Here is a 17,969-nt window from a genome sequence, read left to right as displayed (position 1 = left end):
GGTCAACTGCCACTTTTCGCACCATTCAGATATTTTTTCTAAATCGTTTTGCATTTTGTTTTGATTTTCTGATGACTTTATTAGCCGATAACGACAGCGTGATCTGCAAACAACCGAAGACGGCTGCTCAGATTGTCTCCCAAATCGTTTATATAGATAAGGAACAGCAAATGGCCTATACCACTACCTCGGGGAACGCCAGAAATCACTTCTGTTTTACTCGATGACTTTCCGTCAATAACGACGAACTGTGACCTCTCTGACATGAAATCGCAAATCCAGCCACATAACTGAGACGATATTCCAAAAGCTCGCAATTTTACTACGAGCCGTTTGTGTGGTGCAGTGTCAAAAGCCTTCCGGAAATCAAGGAATACAGAATCGATCTGAAATCCCTTGTCAATAGCACTCAGCACTTCAATGACTTTGAAAGTAAAATTTTGTCAAGCGATCTCACTAAACACCCCAAGAGGTTTTGGTCTCATGTAAAATCTTTGAGCGATTCAAAATCGTCACCTCATTCACTCAGAGACCATATTGTCACCGAACCGGAGGATAACAGAGAGAAGGATGGATCGCGGAATTCAGTCTTTCGATATTGTTTCACTGAGGAAGATCGTAACACGGTCCCTCCTTTCTATGTCGTATGAACGCCGAAATGTCAGGTTGCGAAATAACCGATCGCGGAACAGAGAAACAACTTCAATCGCTTAGTGGCGGAAAGTTGTCAGGACCAGATGCGATATCTATAAGATTCTACAAAGATTATTCGAAAAAGTAGCAGCATTTTATCGTAGATCGCAGGGATAAAGAAGGATAACTAGAAGCTGACAAAAAGCGACAATCATTCCCGTTTGTAACACTTATATCGATCAGAAGTAGGTTTATATTATGCAGCTGTGTAAATAACAAAGAATATACAGTCCATAATTATAGATAAAGTCATTGATTTGTGACAAGCAAATTAGACTTTTGTAGTAGACATATGGAAAAAGCAAAATTATTTGTAAAAATAATAAATAATTACAATATTTGTACGTTTATAAGGAAGAAAATGTTTATTGAAAGCTGGTTCATGCTTAGGACATTTGTAAATGTAGTATAAAAGACGTAAGAAAGTTCCTCCGCAACGAAAGTGGCATGCCGCGATGTAAAAGGTGGCTTTGGCGGTGGAGCTGGGCGCCTCCTTCGTGTGAACAGCACGCAATATGTAGCTAGCCGTAGCACGGTACACTTCGACGGTGCCAAGAGAGGCAATTGGGAGTTGCTTTGTAAAGGATTTTGCCTCGGATGTGGATCTATTATTTGGTATTCTCGGCAAAAAGGAATGGTTCTAATATGTTGAAAATCCTACGCCAAGAAGAAATTCTATGGAGCTTTCGAACATGAAGAGCCGTGAATACAGTTAGCCGCCGTGTCGCCTGCCACCAAAACATCGCCACAACTTTACTAACTTCATACTTCCAGCTATGTATAAGGACGTGGACCAGTTAATTTGTGTGAGTGGTTTTAATAATATTCCAAATGCTATAAATCTGTGCCCAGAAACATGTCTTCTATTCTGATCACGAACCTATGCAGAATCCTCACCTGAGTGCTACTAAGGCCGAGTATCCTGTTTTAAGTGAACTATGCTGGCATTATGGTGTTTCGAATTAATTTATTTTTGTCAAATATAAAAAGAGTAGTAAAAGGTGAAGTTAAAACCACAAAAGTGAAGTTAGATAGGAATTGGTAAAAGTACTCTCAGATTATTGCAAAGTATAGTTATGCAAGAAGAGTATAGTTTTTCTACTGAGATAATCATAAAGCTTAACTAGTGACATTATACTAGTTTATGGGTACCATCATATTCTCCACATACTAGAAAGATAATTGGACTATTACTGCTGCTAAAGCTGATAGATGCAGAGGTGTATAAACGGTGTATTTATGATATTATTTATCTTTATTTGTAATTTTACATGTCAATTAAGAAAGAAACCCCTCATGTCCAAATTTAGTTCTGCACTTGATGCAGTAACATTTCAGTATTGGTTTAATTATTGATCTTGAGTGTAGATGTTATTAGTATAAGCTTGGTGCAAAATTGTTTTCCATAATTACTAGTGTGTGCGTTACTGATTACCGCTTCCACACACAGCTCAGAGTGTCCTATGTCAGTTTGTATCCTGTGCACTGTTCAAAGCGAAATAGCAACGGAAGTTCAGTTTTATTAAACATATGTTTCCAAATTAACGTGCCTAATTGGGCTGACGACCTTTCATTTATTTCATTCACATATGATTTTTACCACTTTCATTAACTCCCAAGGTCAAAGTCTGTTTAGTTTTTCTTTTAATTTCACTTTATTCCAAATTATAGTCAGGTTCTTTACCATTAGAAAGAAGAACGGTGAAAATTTCAAAATCATCTGAGAGTAACATTAGCTTGTTTCACGGTACGCTTGTGCATTATACGTGGCGCTAGTGTCATACGTTAGCGAGAAGGGCCGAGGGACACATACACACAATTACAGGCTACATCGTTGACTTTAATCTGGTGCAGAATTATGGAACATTATTTATGCTCAAGAATTATGACGATTTTGGAGAACGAATATCTCCTTTAAAAATCCCCAAACGGAGATCTTGTGAAGCTCACCCAGCTCTGTTTCTCCATAAGATCCACGGCGTTCGTTGTAGACAACGGCGCTCAGCTTGATGCCGTATTTCTTGACTTCAGGAAGGCATTTGACGTCCCATTTGGAGAAAAAATACGAGAAGTATCAGAATATCGAGTATCGGAGCAATTTGCGACTGATTCAAGATTTCCTTACAGATAGAACTCAACAAGTTCTTCTTAAAGGAACAAAATCGACAGATGTAAAGATAATTGCTAGAGTACCCCAAGAAATTGTGATAGGACCGTTATTGTTTACAGTGTATAAATGAGCTAGTAGAAAGCTTCGGAAGCTCTTTAAGACTGTTCGAAAATGATGCACTTGTCTATAATAAAGTAGCAACGGCAGAAGATAGTATCGATTTATAGAATGTTCTGCAGAGCACTGGTGAATGGTGCAGGTTCTTGTAGGTGAATCTGAACGTAAATGAATGTAACATATTGCGCGGCATCGGAAAAGGAAGCCAATACTCTACAACTACTCTATTGATGACAATTTGATGGTAGCAGTGTACACGGTAAAATGTCTTTGAGTAACTAAGTATCCAAAGCAATCTTAATTGGAACGACAGTATAAAACAAGTAATAGGAAAAGCAGACGCCAGACTGAGATTCACAGGAAGAATATTAAGGAAATGTGGCTCATCCACAATGGTAGTTTCTTACAGGGCGCTTGTTCGAACGATTCTTAAGTATTATTCGTGGATCTGGGACCTTACCAGAAAGGGCTGATAGAAGAGGTAGAGAAGATCCAACGAAGAGCGGTGCGCAACTTCACGGGATCGTTTGGTAGCGCGAGAGCATTACCGACGTGCTCAGCAAACTCCATTGGGGTTCAGATTTCGAGAGAGCGCTTTCCGCGAGTAGTCCGACAACGTATTACTCCCTCCACCCCTTCCTCCCGCCCACAATGGGACCTGCTTCTCAGATACGAGAGAAGTCAAAGTCCTAGCTGACAAATGAAGGCTGAATGAGGAGAGCAATGGGACAAGCGTTCCATGACTTTGAAAGTAAAATAACGCGACAGTTCGAGAAATTAGAGCCAATACAGAGGCTTACCGACCCCCAGTCTTCTCCCGCGTCATTCGTGAGTGCAACAGAGTAGTGGGGGAATCAGTTATTGGTACCAGAAGTACCCTATGCAACACATCATCAGGTGGTTTGCAGAGTGTGTAGAAAATTAGAAAATAGCTTACCTGCTGCCTGTTTTTATAGAATATGTCTTTATCTTCTTGTAGCCCACAGAAACAGAGAACAACACGAAAAATTGAGTTCTGCAGGCACAGTTTTGATCGTTTAGCACTGACTTTTCGTATTGCCGAAATAGTGGTGTGATTGTAGATTACAACATAATTTTGAGCAGAGATTTAAGGGATTAAAACCAATAGGAGAATACTGGTGATTTTTTTTTACGGTATTGAACCATTCATTTCTTTTCGGGAAAAACAGGTACTGCGGACTGACTAATTTTTCTCTTATTTCACTATTTTACTTGATATTTTGATTATATTTTCCTTGATATGTATAATGCAAGACTGAGAGTGTGTTAGATTTTTCACTCTTTGCTCGGAGAGTACGTTTATTGCTGAGAAAATGCTAACAATAAATCGGTAATCGATTATTTTAGAAACTAGTCATTTTGAGAGGTTTTAACCTTAGGTTAAAATTGAAGACAAAGAAACCCATGTAACGATAAACCGGTTGTTTCGGCGATAGATGCCATCCCTACCCCAGGCACCGCCACCTTAATGAAGTCAAAGATACAAGAGAGTCTTCTACGCCGGCAGGACAGAGCTGTCACTCGATTTACATGTACATCTAAATTATTACTCTGCAGTTTACAATTAACTGTCTGGCAGAGAGTTGACCGAACCACCTCCAAGCTACTTCTTAACCGGTGCTGTCTCAAACAGCAGGCGGGCAAAATGAACACTTAATTATTTCCCTTATTTTTCTTATTTTATAAAGATGGTCACTTCTTGTAGTTGACTCTGAACATAAATGACTGTAACATATTGCGTGGCATAGAAAAAGGAAGCCAGTACTGTACAACTACTTAATTCTTTCCCTGCGAGCTCTTATTTCTCTTCTTTTATTACGATGGTCACTTCTGCGTATAGAGGTAGGGGCCAACGAAATATTTTCACACATTGAGGGGAAAGGTGGCTATTGACGTTTTATCATAACGTCCTGCCACAACAGATAACGCATTTGTTTTAATGACTGCTACCCCAATTGTGGCACTCTCTCCCCTATTTCACGATAATTCGAAACGACTTAACCTTTTTTGGATTTTTTCGATTTCTTCCGTCAATTCCAACGGTTGGGGATCCCACACGAAACAGCAATACTGCAGAAGAGGGTGGAGATGGGTAATGTAAAGCAGTCGCTTTAGTAGACCTGTTAAATTTTCCAAGTGTTCTGTCAATACATCGCAAACTCTGGTTTGCTTTCCTCGTTATGTTATCTGTGTGATCGTTCCAATTCAAGTTATTCGTACTTATAAGCCCTAAGTATTTAATTGAGTTTACAGCCTTTAGATTTGTGTGATTTATCGTGTAGAGTTGATCCTGCTGCCCACAAGTGGAACTCAATATTTTCCAGCGTAAATCAGCTTTATATTTATGCATTAGCATATATACCAAGTTCCATTGTGATACGGGAATTACAGCCCATAACAGACATCCATCAGTAACTGCACTATAATTATAACCACCCAGAACCTTCCCAAACGCGTCAGGTGCCTGCATCCAGTTCCGGTTGGACGGTGGTCATAATACACTGGCACATCGTAAGACAAATCAGCTCCATTGGAGATAAACTGATGCCACACGCGAAAACGTTCAGCGATACCATTATCACAAATGTGGATGACTTCACACTTCCCGTTATTTAGAGTAAATTGCCACATTTTGAACGTTACAGATATTTTGTGTAAAACATTTTGAAATTCGTCCAGATCATCTGATACCGCCGAAAGAGTAGTTACCTCCAGATAACGGCCTTGACAACACTTAAGCGACTTCATGTAGTACTTGGCCGAAATGGAACTGCCATGTTGGAAAGGGGACTCTGCGATAACAAAGATGGATGCTGCGCATGTGATGCTGAGCAGACGATGAGCATGAGCCATATCCTTATCTGCCCCATTTACGTCATTCCCTCAGGCGTTGTGATGTAAGAGGGCTGCAATTGGCTAGTGCAATAGCAGTGCCCCACCTCACTGAAGCGCTACACTTGATCTAAGTGCCCACCAAACTGTTTTTATGGATGCGCTGAGAGAAAAGAAGCAGGAACAAACAGTGCGTTTCCTTACCGGTCAGGCGTCAGGCGCTGGAAAGAGATGAGAGCTCAGTCCGTGAGGACGTGCAGGGAGGCTGCCTGATGGTGTGCTCACCTCCTGAAACAACACGGGGAAATCTTGTTCATATGTGAATGTAATCTGAAATCTATTAAGAGGCAAACTGCAAAGAGACGAAATGAAAATGGGTAACAGTTAGTCGTGATTACACTATGATATTAATGGATGTACTCGTAAGAAACATGGCGCAGCTTTCAGGAAGAGTAAATACAGTTTCAGTGGAGCACATTTAGAAATACGTCTAATTGTTTTTGCCGTGAGGGAAGAAAACTTTATATTTGCTTATGGTATTTTAACTAATTACTCTCTCTAGAAGTCATCACACTTTGGATACTTGCATTTGGTCTTCTATATTGGTATTTATAAATACTGGACTCTGTCAGGTTGTACCTCGAATATCCCGACTCTCCAGTGATGTTGGGAACAAACTCGAAGAATGCAGGTTCGCTGTTCCACTTTCGGCAGGCACGGCTCCAGAGGTCACCGCAGACTCGTTACATACGAATGTTCGTTACCCACCTGCAGGAAATATCCCTTGATGGTGGCTGTCTCGTGACTGAGGCTTTCGTTTTGCCGATTCCTGACCTCAACTACATCTCCTTTGTGAACCTCTGTTTGATTATGTGTAGTTTGTAAGGCAATTACGGCTTTTCAGAAGGAATCCTGCAGGTGACAGTGGAGTATGCGCTGGTCTGAAAGCCCAGGTAGACTGAAACTCTGTGCCAGAGCAGGACTATAACGCAAAATCTTTGAGATTTGCGAGCAAGTGCTCTTCTGACTGAGCTATTCAGGCACGGCTCATGAACCGTATCCATAAAAGTACTTCCGGCCGTACTTCTCTCCAATGTTCTTCGCACTATACTTTCATCCAGGAGTGAGAGTCCCGCAGTGTAGGCTGGGGAGCGTTGGTGAAATCTGGAAGGTAGGAGGAGAGGTACTGGAGAAAATAGAGCTGTGAGGGCAGGTCATAAGTCGTGCCTGGATAGCAATGTCAATAGACTACTTGCCTAGGCTCGAGACCTAGTATGTGACACAGTTTCAGTTTGTCAGCAAGTTTCGATTTTGGGCCGTTACTCGTTACCGATTTTATGCTCTCTACTGCAACAAACACTAAATGGTAGCACTGTTGTTGTTGTGGTCTTCAGTCCAAAGACTGATCTGATACAGCTCTCCATGCTACTTTATCCTGTGCAATTCTCTCCACCTGCGAAAAACTACTACAACACATCTTTCTGAATCTGCTTAGTGTATTCATTGGCCTGCCTCTACTATTTTTACCCTCCACCCTACCCTCCAATACTAAATTGGTGATCCCTTGATGCCTCAGAAAGTGTCCTACCAACCGATTCCTTTTTCTAGTCAGCTTCTGCCACAAATTTCTATTCACCCCAATTTTCCTCATTAGTAACGTGATCTACCCATGTAATCTTCAGCATTCCTCTGCAGCACCACATTTCAAAAGCTTCTATTCCCTTCTTGTCTACACTGTTTATCTTCCATGTTTCACTTCCATATAAGTACTTTCACAAAGGAATTCCTGACACTTAAATCTATACTCGATGTTAACAAATTTCTCTTCTTCACAAACGCTTTTCTTGTCATTGCCAGTCTACATTGTATATCCTCCATATTTCGACCATCATTAGTTATTGTAATGGCCAATAGCAAAACTCATCTTTTGGTTTCTCATTACCTAATCTAATTCCTTCAGCATCACCTGACTTAAATCGACTACATCCCGTTAATCTGATTTTGCTTTTGTTATTCATCTTATACCCTCCTTTCAAGACACTCTTTATACCGTTCAACTGTCCTTCCAAGCCCTTTGCTACCTCTGGCAGAATTAAAATATAATCGGCAGCCATGGCATATATCTAGTTAAATACGCTTTATCATTTGAGAAGACATTTCTGATAGAAAGAATTATCCAACAACATGTTGAAACAAAGGATATACAGGGATAGGACAGAAATGTAAATGCATTCTTGAACATAAATGCACATGCTACCTTAGCCTATAGATTACGTCCTTGGATGTGACCACAAATGGTACCAGTGCAATGTCCTCAATACGTCGCAAGTGTCCGTCGTGGTCATAAGATTGCTCTGTGTAGTTGTGAGTGCGTTATGTCGGAGATAGGCTAGTTCAAAGGTGGGTTAACTGTTAGTGATGGTATGGTGGGTATTTCCATAGTCGAGATAGCTGCAGAGGTACAGTATCGAAGTTTTACACCTCATGCAAGAAAAGCGAAGAAAAACCATCCGTTAAGTAACAACGTGGAGAAAAGTGTGTGCTGATTGATTGTGAAAGACGATCATTGAGGAGGGTTGTGACGAAAAATAAGGCGACGACAGCTGCAAAAGTCATTGCAGAACTGCATGTCGCACTCACGAACCGTTTCAGCAAAAAAAAAAAAAAAAGTGCGAAGATAGCACCGTAAGGTGCGAATTGCAAAGGGAGCTGGAATTCCAAAACAACTCATCAGTGATGCAAATGCACATAAGAGGAAAAAGTGGTGCCAATACCACAAAACGTAGACTATGGAGTAATGGAAGAAAATCATTTGGTCGAATGACGCGCTGTTTCCAAATCCTGGCCGAGTTTACGTGCCAAGAGTAAAAAAGGGCGGGGGTTCTTTGATGATTTGGGTAGCCATATCGTGGTATTCCATGGGCCTGATGGTTACTCTGCAAGATTGCATTACTGCCAAGGACTAAGCGAACCGCTTGTGGAAAATGCTGGGATGGTTCCTTTGACAGGGTACAGTCGACATTCTTCCTCATCCTTCCCTAATCCTATGGGGCCGACGAACTCAGTGTTTGGTCCCCTCTCACAAAACAACCAATCAACAATGTCATCACTTTGGCTTATGAGATACGTCCCATATTGCAATCTTTGTTTCCAAACTGTGCTGCTGTATTTGCAAGACGACTGGACCACTGTCCACACAGCCTGCATCTTCCGGGACTGGTTTTGTGAGCACGAGGATGAACTGTTGCATCTCACCTGGTCACCACAGTCATCAGATCTCAATATTGTTGGGGCTTTGTGGAGTACCGTGGAGAGAAGTGTGCGTGATGCTATCCATTATCGTCATGTGCCTCTATTTTGTAGGAAGAATGGTTTAAGATACCACTGCAAACTGCACAGGACGTGTATTAATGAATTTCCTGATTGCTAGAAGCTGTTTTGAATGCCAGTGGTCTTCCTGCACTGTATTAGGCACAGTAATGTGTTCCGTTTATTTGGTGTTTCCAGAATTTTGTCCAATCCTTATATGTACTGCAACCAGACAAGAGGTCTGAGGATTATTAAACTGATGACGTTAATTTCACTGGGCGCCACCTCCACATCCACAAACCACGAGCCCATAATGTATAGGAATTGCTTGAATTGTGCGTATACATCTGGTGTCACATGACTCATGAAACTTATCAAGGACTTGAATGCATGCCATGCAGAATCGCTGCTACAGTTCTTCCTACGTGCGGACCAACTCGCAATTAAGCATGTGTTTATAATATTAGGGGCCATTAGGGAACGTAGTCGAATTAACCTGGGTGATGCTGAGGGAATTAGATTAGGAAAAGAGACACTTAAAGTAGTAAAGGAGTTTTGATATTTGGGGAGCAAAATAACTGATGATCGTCGAAGTAGAGAGGATATAAAATGTAGACTGGCAATAGCAAGGAAAACGTTTCTGAAGAAGAGAAATTTGTTGACATCGAGTATTGATTTAAGTCTCATGAAGTCGTTTCTGAAAGTATTTGTATGGAGTGTAACCATGTATGGAAGTGAAACATGGACGATAAATAGTTTGGACACGAAGAGAATAGAAGCTTTCGAAATGTGGTGCTACAGAAGAATGCTGAAGGTTAGATGGGTAGATCACATAACTAATGAGGAGGTATTGAATAGAATTGGAGAGAAGAGGAGTTTGTGGCACAACTTGACTAGAAGAAGGGATCGGTTGGTAGGACATGTTTTGAGGCATCAAGGGATCACCAATTTAGTATTGGAGGGCAGCGTGGAGGGTAAAAATCGTAGAGGGAGACCAAGAGATGAATACACTAAACAGATTCAGAAGGATGTAGGTTGCAGTAGGTACTAGGAGAGGAAGAAGATTGCACAGGATAGAGTAGCAAGGAGAGGTGCATCAAACCAGTCTCAGGACTGAAGACCACAACAACAACAACAACAATAGTGTGTATTAAAGGTTATTACTGGCAGATAGCTCAGGAGCTCAAAACCAGCACAAGAAGGTAAGGGTTTTATGTTATACAGCTATTGGTGTAGAGGAAGTCTCAATTGGGAAAATTTGGAAGGGGAATACCAGTTGCAGAATTTGCTTTGAAAGCAATGTAATCTTCCCAGAAATCTCAGTCAGAACGAGGGTGGTGTTGTGAACGACTTTGCACGCAATTATAAGGAAAGGTGGGCCACAGAGTGGTGCAAAAACTGTCGTCATAGGGAGTCTCCATAAGAGCAGAAAAGACTAGTGGACAAGTTAACACAACAAACAGAAGAGTTACTCTGTGTATATTGTGTATAGAACCGTGGACCTAGAAATGGTGTAGATGCTTCATCCCACTGTAGGCCACAGTGCTTCGCAACCCCACAACAGGCCACAGCAGTGCACTCATCCCACCGTCGCCCAAACACCGAACGCACGTTTATTGTGGGGTTCGGTCCCTCGGCGCCCAGTGGACCCCCCTCCCCAAATAACCCCCCTACCCCCTTCCCTAGGAACGTCTCATACCAGACGAGTGTAACCCCAAATGTTTGTGTGATAGAGTAATTATTGTGTATGCATATGTGGAGACAGTGTTTGCACAGCAATCGCCGACATAGTGTGACTGAGGTGGAATAAGGGGAACCAGCCCCCATTCGCCGAGGCAGATGGAAAACCACCTTAAAAACCATCCACAGGCTGGCCGGCACACTGGACCTTGACACTAATCTGCCGGGTGGATTCTTGTCTGAGACCAGCACGTCTTCGCACTCGGCAAAGAAGGCGTCAGACGGCGCAGCTAACCAGGCGGACTAGATTTATTTTACTTGTATGTCTCTAAACATACGAAGGCCCATTACAAATAATACAGTAAGAAATAGAGTCAAACTATCTTAATGTCAACAAGGAGGAAGCACGAACGACGATGTCATATCTAAAGTGGGCTTAGTGGCTGCCGCCGATCGTCCTACATCATAGCAGCAGAGGGCGCTCGTAGTACAAAGCCGCTGGAGGTGTGGCTCAGCAGGTGCTCTCCATTGGGTCCACCAGATCTCTAGCGACCACATTCGGCGTCAGACGGAAATTTGCAATTTTGTTGCTATGACGTCCATGGGGTGGTACTGATACGTGGTACCACAAGTGGGAACTATTTTTAATGTAATTCTGAGACAATACGTAATAGACACGAATTTTTAAGTCTCTTGTATCTGAAAGTATATTTTTTATGTCTATAAGGATGAGCGGTAACTTCCTAGACATATGCAGTGTACCTCTTTGACTAACATGGAAATAATTTTTTTTACTTTGTATTACCATAGCTTTTCGTTTGCATATACATGGGGGACCGTCCTATGGCACGGAAACCCACTCAGTGTCGTATTCTATGCTATGTGAGACGTAAATTCTCGGAAAAAGAAACCACGACGATTATTTTGAAAGGAAACTGGCCATAGATTTACCATGTTATTTTTCCCCTTGGCTTTAGCTATTGTATTAATTACTTCTTCGATTATATTTTTTACCGTAGAGAGTCACTTAATTAAGAAACATGCAACAGTCGTCAGTACGTCGTCTCAATAACGTGCTTCAGGCATCTGATGAACGTCTTTTCCTTGATGTGTATATCAGTTGATTCAAATTTACCATATTACTATAAATTTAACGACAGTTAGTTGTTTCAAACATGTTAGTACTTAGGGACTTCTGAAAGTAAGTTCCACACGTCGTCCCACGCTAAGACCTCTGCGGATTAAGTGTGGCGCGTTATGAGATGAGAGCACATGTATCCTCCAGACACAGCTCTGCTGCGGTGTGGATAACAAGTGCACAGCTATGTACTCCTCCAATGGCGCGTCAACTGGAAATCTACTCCAAAATCGTACAACTCGGGACAGTAAAATTCCTTAGAGCGAGACTTGTAAATCAAGCCCGGCTTCACCGTGGAATTTCGGGAGACAGTGCAAAAGCTGAATGTCAGGAAGACTTAAGTAGGGCATTAACTTATACATATAGAAGTAGAGATATGAAAATATTAAATGGACCGAGTACGACATTGCGTCCAGCCTTAATGAAATTGTGCGAAAAATTTTACCAAGGCCGCAGAGAAGTTGGTGATCCTGATGTCATGGTCTTGCACACGCGGTTTTCAAATTTTCGGCAAGCTGGACGAGGATCTGTGGAGGGAGGGGGGGGGGGAGGGAGTGATTGGGAAGACTTTTTCTCACGATGGGGACGTTCACATAGCAAGAAGCTGATTCCTATCAGATTGGTGGAACGTTCCGACCATCATTTAGAAGGACTTCGTGACTATCCTCGCAAAATGTGTAATGCATCAGTGTCGCTTTGATGTGCAGTGCAGCAGTCTATTTAACAATGCATTAAATGAAACTTACTTGGGCTGCCACAATTATGTGTAACCTGCGTTTTGAAGTCACTTCGCATGTTATGATCTAAAAATGTCTGTTGAATCATCGTGCTGGAGAAAGACATAAGAAACAAAATGAGGCTATTGACTTAAACAACATTGCGAACATATGTTGTTGACTGTTTCTTTTGGAGATCTGCAATTTTGACTGTACAAAATAATCGTGCTACGTCGGAGCTTGTCGTCATAACTTCTGTACGCGTCATTAGGCATAGCTGCCGATACGAAAAATGTGTTTTCTTTTTTAATCATATCCCCAACTTCAGCTCGCATACCACCCTGTCTGCGATAAAGGCTACTCCCACGGGCGGCGCCGTAACAAATGAGGACGCCTTTTAAAGCCCTGAAATGTATGCCTGGCCTCTGGCCATAAATCGTGTCATTAAAGTCGCGGTGCTCACAACGTCGCCCTCCCGTTTCATTCCCAGAGATATATTCAGAATTTCTGAGCAAAAAACACTACACATTGTAAGAAGAAGAAAAAGCCCTAGAATAAAACTCAGCTTCTGATTCCGTTAAAAACTATTACAAGAGTATACAGGCAAACATCTGCTCATTTTTTCTACTAGTAAGTTTAAGAAATTTTTTTTTACTTTATTTGTAGACTCTTGAAAGTATGAACTCCGTTTGTTCTCCTTGTTCCAGAGGATTCAGCTAGGAATGTGCCGCTTAGCCTGTTTCCTAACTGATCGTACAAATTGCTAACCCTCAATTTAGTAAAGATTTATCTGTTATATTTTCGATTGCGCAAGATGGTGAAAACAAGTAGATGCAAGTGTACTGCTAGAAAGTGCGTTCTACAATAGTTTGCTTTGTCTTAAAGTACACTACTCGCCATTAAAATTGCTACACAAAAAGAAATGCAGGTGACAAACGGGTATTCATTGGACAAATACACTCCTGGAAATGGAAAAAAGAACACATTGACACCGGTGTGTCAGACCCACCATACTTGCTCCGGACACTGCGAGAGGGCTGTACAAGCAATGATCACACGCACGGCACAGCGGACACACCAGGAACCGCGGTGTTGGCCGTCGAATGGCGCTAGCTGCGCAGCATTTGTGCACCGTCGCCGTCAGTGTCAGCCAGTTTGCCGTGGCATACGGAGCTCCATCGCAGTCTTTAACACTGGTAGCATGCCGCGACAGCGTGGACGTGAACCGGATGTGCAGTTGACGGACTTTGAGCGAGGGCGTATAGTGGGCATGCGGGAGGCCGGGTGGACGTACCGCCGAATTGCTCAACACGTGGGGCGTGAGGTCTGGGACCGGACCGCAGCGACGCACGGATGCACGCCAAGACCGTAGGATCCTACGCAGTGCCGTAGGGGACCGCACCGCCACTTCCCAGCAAATTAGGGACACTGTTGCTCCTGGGGTATCGGCGAGGACCATTCGCAACCGTCTCCATGAAGCTGGGCTACGGTCCCGCACACCGTTAGGCCGTCTTCCGCTCACGCCCCAACATCGTGCAGCCCGCCTCCAGTGGTGTCGTGACAGGCGTGAATGGAGGGACGAATGGAGACGTGTCGTCTTCAGCGATGCGAGTCGCTTCTGCCTTGGTGCCAATGATGGTCGTATGCGTGTTTGGCGCCGTGCAAGTGAGCGCCGCAGTCAGGACTGCATACGACCGAGGCACACAAGGCCAACACCCGTCATCATGGTGTGGGGAGCGATCTCCTACACTGGCCGTACACCTCTGGTGATCGTCGAGGGGACACTGAATAGTGCACGGTACATCCAAACCGTCATCGAATCCATCGTTCTACCATTCCTAGACCGGCAAGGGAACTTGCTGTTCCAACAGGACAATGCACGTCCGCATGTATCCCGCGCCACCGAACGTGCTCTAGAAGGTGTAAGTCAACTACCCTGGCCAACAAGATCCCCGGATCTGTCCCCCATTGAGCATGTTTGGGACTGGATGATGCGTCGTCTCACGCGGTCTGCACGTCCAGCACGAACGCTGGTCCAACTGAGGCGCCAGGTGGAAATGGCATGGCAATCCGTTCCACAGGACTACATCCAGCATCTCTGCGATCGTCTCCATAGGAGAATAGCAGCCTGCATTGCTGCGAAAGGTGGATATACACTGTACTAGTGCCGACATAGTGCATGCTCTGCTGCCTGTGTCTATGTGATTGTGGTTCTGTCAGTGTGATCATGTGATGTATGTGACCCCAGGAATGTGTCAATAAAGTTTCCCCTTCCTGGGGCAATGAATTCACGGTGTTCTTATTTCAATTTCCAGGAGTGTAGATTATACTAGAACTGACATGTGATTACATTTTCACCCAATTTGGAGGCATACATCCTGAGAAATCAGTACCCAGAACAATCACCTCTGGCCGTAATAACGGCCTTGATACGCCTGAGTATTGAGTCAAAGAGAGCTTGGATGGCGTGTACAGGTACAGCTGCCCATGCGCCTTCAACACGATACCACAGTTCATCAAGAGTAGTGATTGGCGTATTGTGACGAGCCAGTTGCTCGACCACCATTGACCAGACGTTTCCAATTGCTGAGAGATCTGGAGAATGTGCTGGCCAGGGTAGCAGTCGAACATTTTCTGTATCCAGAAAGGCCTGTACAGGACCTGCAGCATGCGGTCGTGCAGGATTCTGCTGAAATGTAGGGTTTCGCAGGGATCGAATGTGGGGTAGAACCACGGGTCGTAACACATCTGGAATGTAACGTCCAGTGTTCCAAGTGCCGTCAATGCGAACAAGAGGTGACCGAGATTTGTAACCAATGGCACCCCATACCATCACGCCGGATGATACGCCAGTATGGCGATGACGAATATACGCTTCGAATGCGTGTTCACAGTGATGTCGCCAAACACGGATGCGACCATCATGATGCTGTAAGCAGAACCTGGATTCATCGGAAAAAATGATGTTTTGCCATTCGTGCACCCAGGTTCGTCGTTGAGTACACCATCGCAGGCGATCCTGTCTGTGATGCAGCATCAAGGGTAACCGTAGCCATGGTCTCCGAGCTGATAGTCCATGCTGCTGCAAACGTCGTCGAACTTTCCGTGCGGATGGTTGTTGTCTTGCAAACGTACCCATCTGCTGGCTCAGGGATGGAGACGTGGCTGCACGATCCGTTACAGCCATGCGGATAAGATGCCTGTGATCTCGACTGCTAGTGATACGAGGCCGTTGGGAACCAACACGGTGTCCCGTATTACCCTCCTGAACTCACCGATTCCATATTCTGCTAACAGTCTTTGGATGAAGAACAACGCGAGCAGCATTGTCACAATACGATAAACCGCAATCGCGATAGGCTACAATACGACCTTTATCAAAGTCGGAAACGTGACGGTACGCATTTCTCCTCCTTACACGAGGCATCACAACAACGTTTCACCAGGCAACGCACGTCAACTGCTGTTTGTGTATGAGAAATCGGTTGGAAACTTTCCTCATGTCAGCACGTTGTAGGTGTCACCACCGGCGCCAAACTTGTGTGACTGCTCTGAAAAGCTAATCATTTATATATCGCAGCATCTTCTTCCTGTTGGTTAAATTTCGAATTTGTAGCACGTCATCTTCGTGGTGTAGCAATTTTAGCCATTTTTATGGTCGGTAGTGTATTTATGTTCTTGCAGGCAGCAACGTAAAATTTTCTGTTGTGCGTTACCTCTTTGTTTCGCGGACTCCAATTTTATGACTGCTGTATTGATACAAGTCTGCATTAGCGGCTAATCAGTGGGATTCACGCGCACGGAATACGCTATGAGACATTCGACCAGATTGAAGACGACCTCTTGTGGAGCGCTTCCCAGAAATTTTCAAGAAAATATTGTAGGAATGGAATTTATGAATAATTTTCAGCCACCGCTGTACGGATGGCAAGAATAAAACTGCAGAGCGGCATAAATAATTCACTCCTCGTACTTGCCATCACCCAGTGGAATGGGAAGACCCTTCAATACTCGACGTGTTTTACAAGCCACTCCTTACTTTCAAATTCACAACTTTTCTACTGTTAGTTGCATAACTAACTTAAAACTTGTTGTTACACACTCTGTACCTGTACATTGTGGCACTACTTTTTATTGCTCGTGAGTGCGTGTAACATGCGGTAGGGAAGGTAAGGTAGCGATTTGACGTGAGATCTTATCTTGTGTAAAGAATGTTTGAAAGTGACGTTAGATACAAAAGCATGTGCAAACTCGTCAAGGAAAGCAACTGTCTGGTAAAGACATCGTCAGATCCTCTAGGAATGAGGTTCGGTGTGGGAAGGTGGTGACATATAAAAGTGGTCATACGTTTGCACTTTCAGGGGACAGAAAATGTTATGTTATACAAATATTATAAGTGATGTGGAAACACTTCATCCCAGGCGAAAACAGTACAGCTCTATCCACGAATAGTTGTCGTCTCCAAGAGCGCCTCTCAAGATTCTCACCACAACTGCCTACACATGTGTCAGGCCAAAAAATACATATCTCCAGCTAGGGCTATTGCTTTATTCTAGTGGCTAGTGACGTCATTCCCGTGGCGTTATACAAGCACTACGTCAGAGTTACGACATGTGTTATGACTCAAGTATTGTGTAAATTTAAATTATGTAGATGGTCAATAATGTAGATAGATCAATAAATACAAACGACATTTTTCAATTTGCTATTTCTGGTCGCATGCAAACTGAATTTTTATGTTTTGATTGAACGGGGTTGAAAGGGACGGTAGGGGCTAAAAAACTATAAAACAAAACTCACCAGAAAAATGTAAAAAGTAAAATCTAGCAGAATGTTACCGTGATGTATAGCAAACGATTCAGTTTTACCAGGGGATTACAAAACTGTAGTTGTATTTCGTCTAGGCAAAAGTAGTTGAAATTTATTGTCCTCGGTTTATCGATCTTTCAATTAATAAATATTAATATTACTTAAAAGATAGTGTCTTAAGTGAAACTAGTTGTCTGAAGCTAGGTATTTTGACCTTCTGCTTCGACTGAAACACTTCAATTGCTTGAAGAGGTTTTCCTAAAAAAGTGTAAACATTAAAATGAGCAGTTTTCTCGTGTCAGGGATTGCAGGAATAGGTGTTAGAAATCATGCCCACAAAACCTGTCATGTCACTGCAAGTAAGAGGCTGATTTCCAGCACGTGTTAGTAAAGTTGGGAACAATTTGTAAAACAGAAAACAAATACGATAATTTTTACCACACAAAGAAAGCTGATAATTTAAATACAGTATATATAAAACGATCAGTATGAAAAGGAACAGATACTCGTAATTTGACGCTTTCTTGTACAGCAGTCTTCTCTG

Source organism: Schistocerca gregaria, chromosome 8 (assembly GCF_023897955.1).
Source record: "Schistocerca gregaria isolate iqSchGreg1 chromosome 8, iqSchGreg1.2, whole genome shotgun sequence".
NCBI lineage: Eukaryota > Metazoa > Arthropoda > Insecta > Orthoptera > Acrididae > Schistocerca > Schistocerca gregaria.
The sequence above is the reverse complement of the archived record's forward strand: the minus strand, read 5'-3'. Positions refer to the sequence as shown.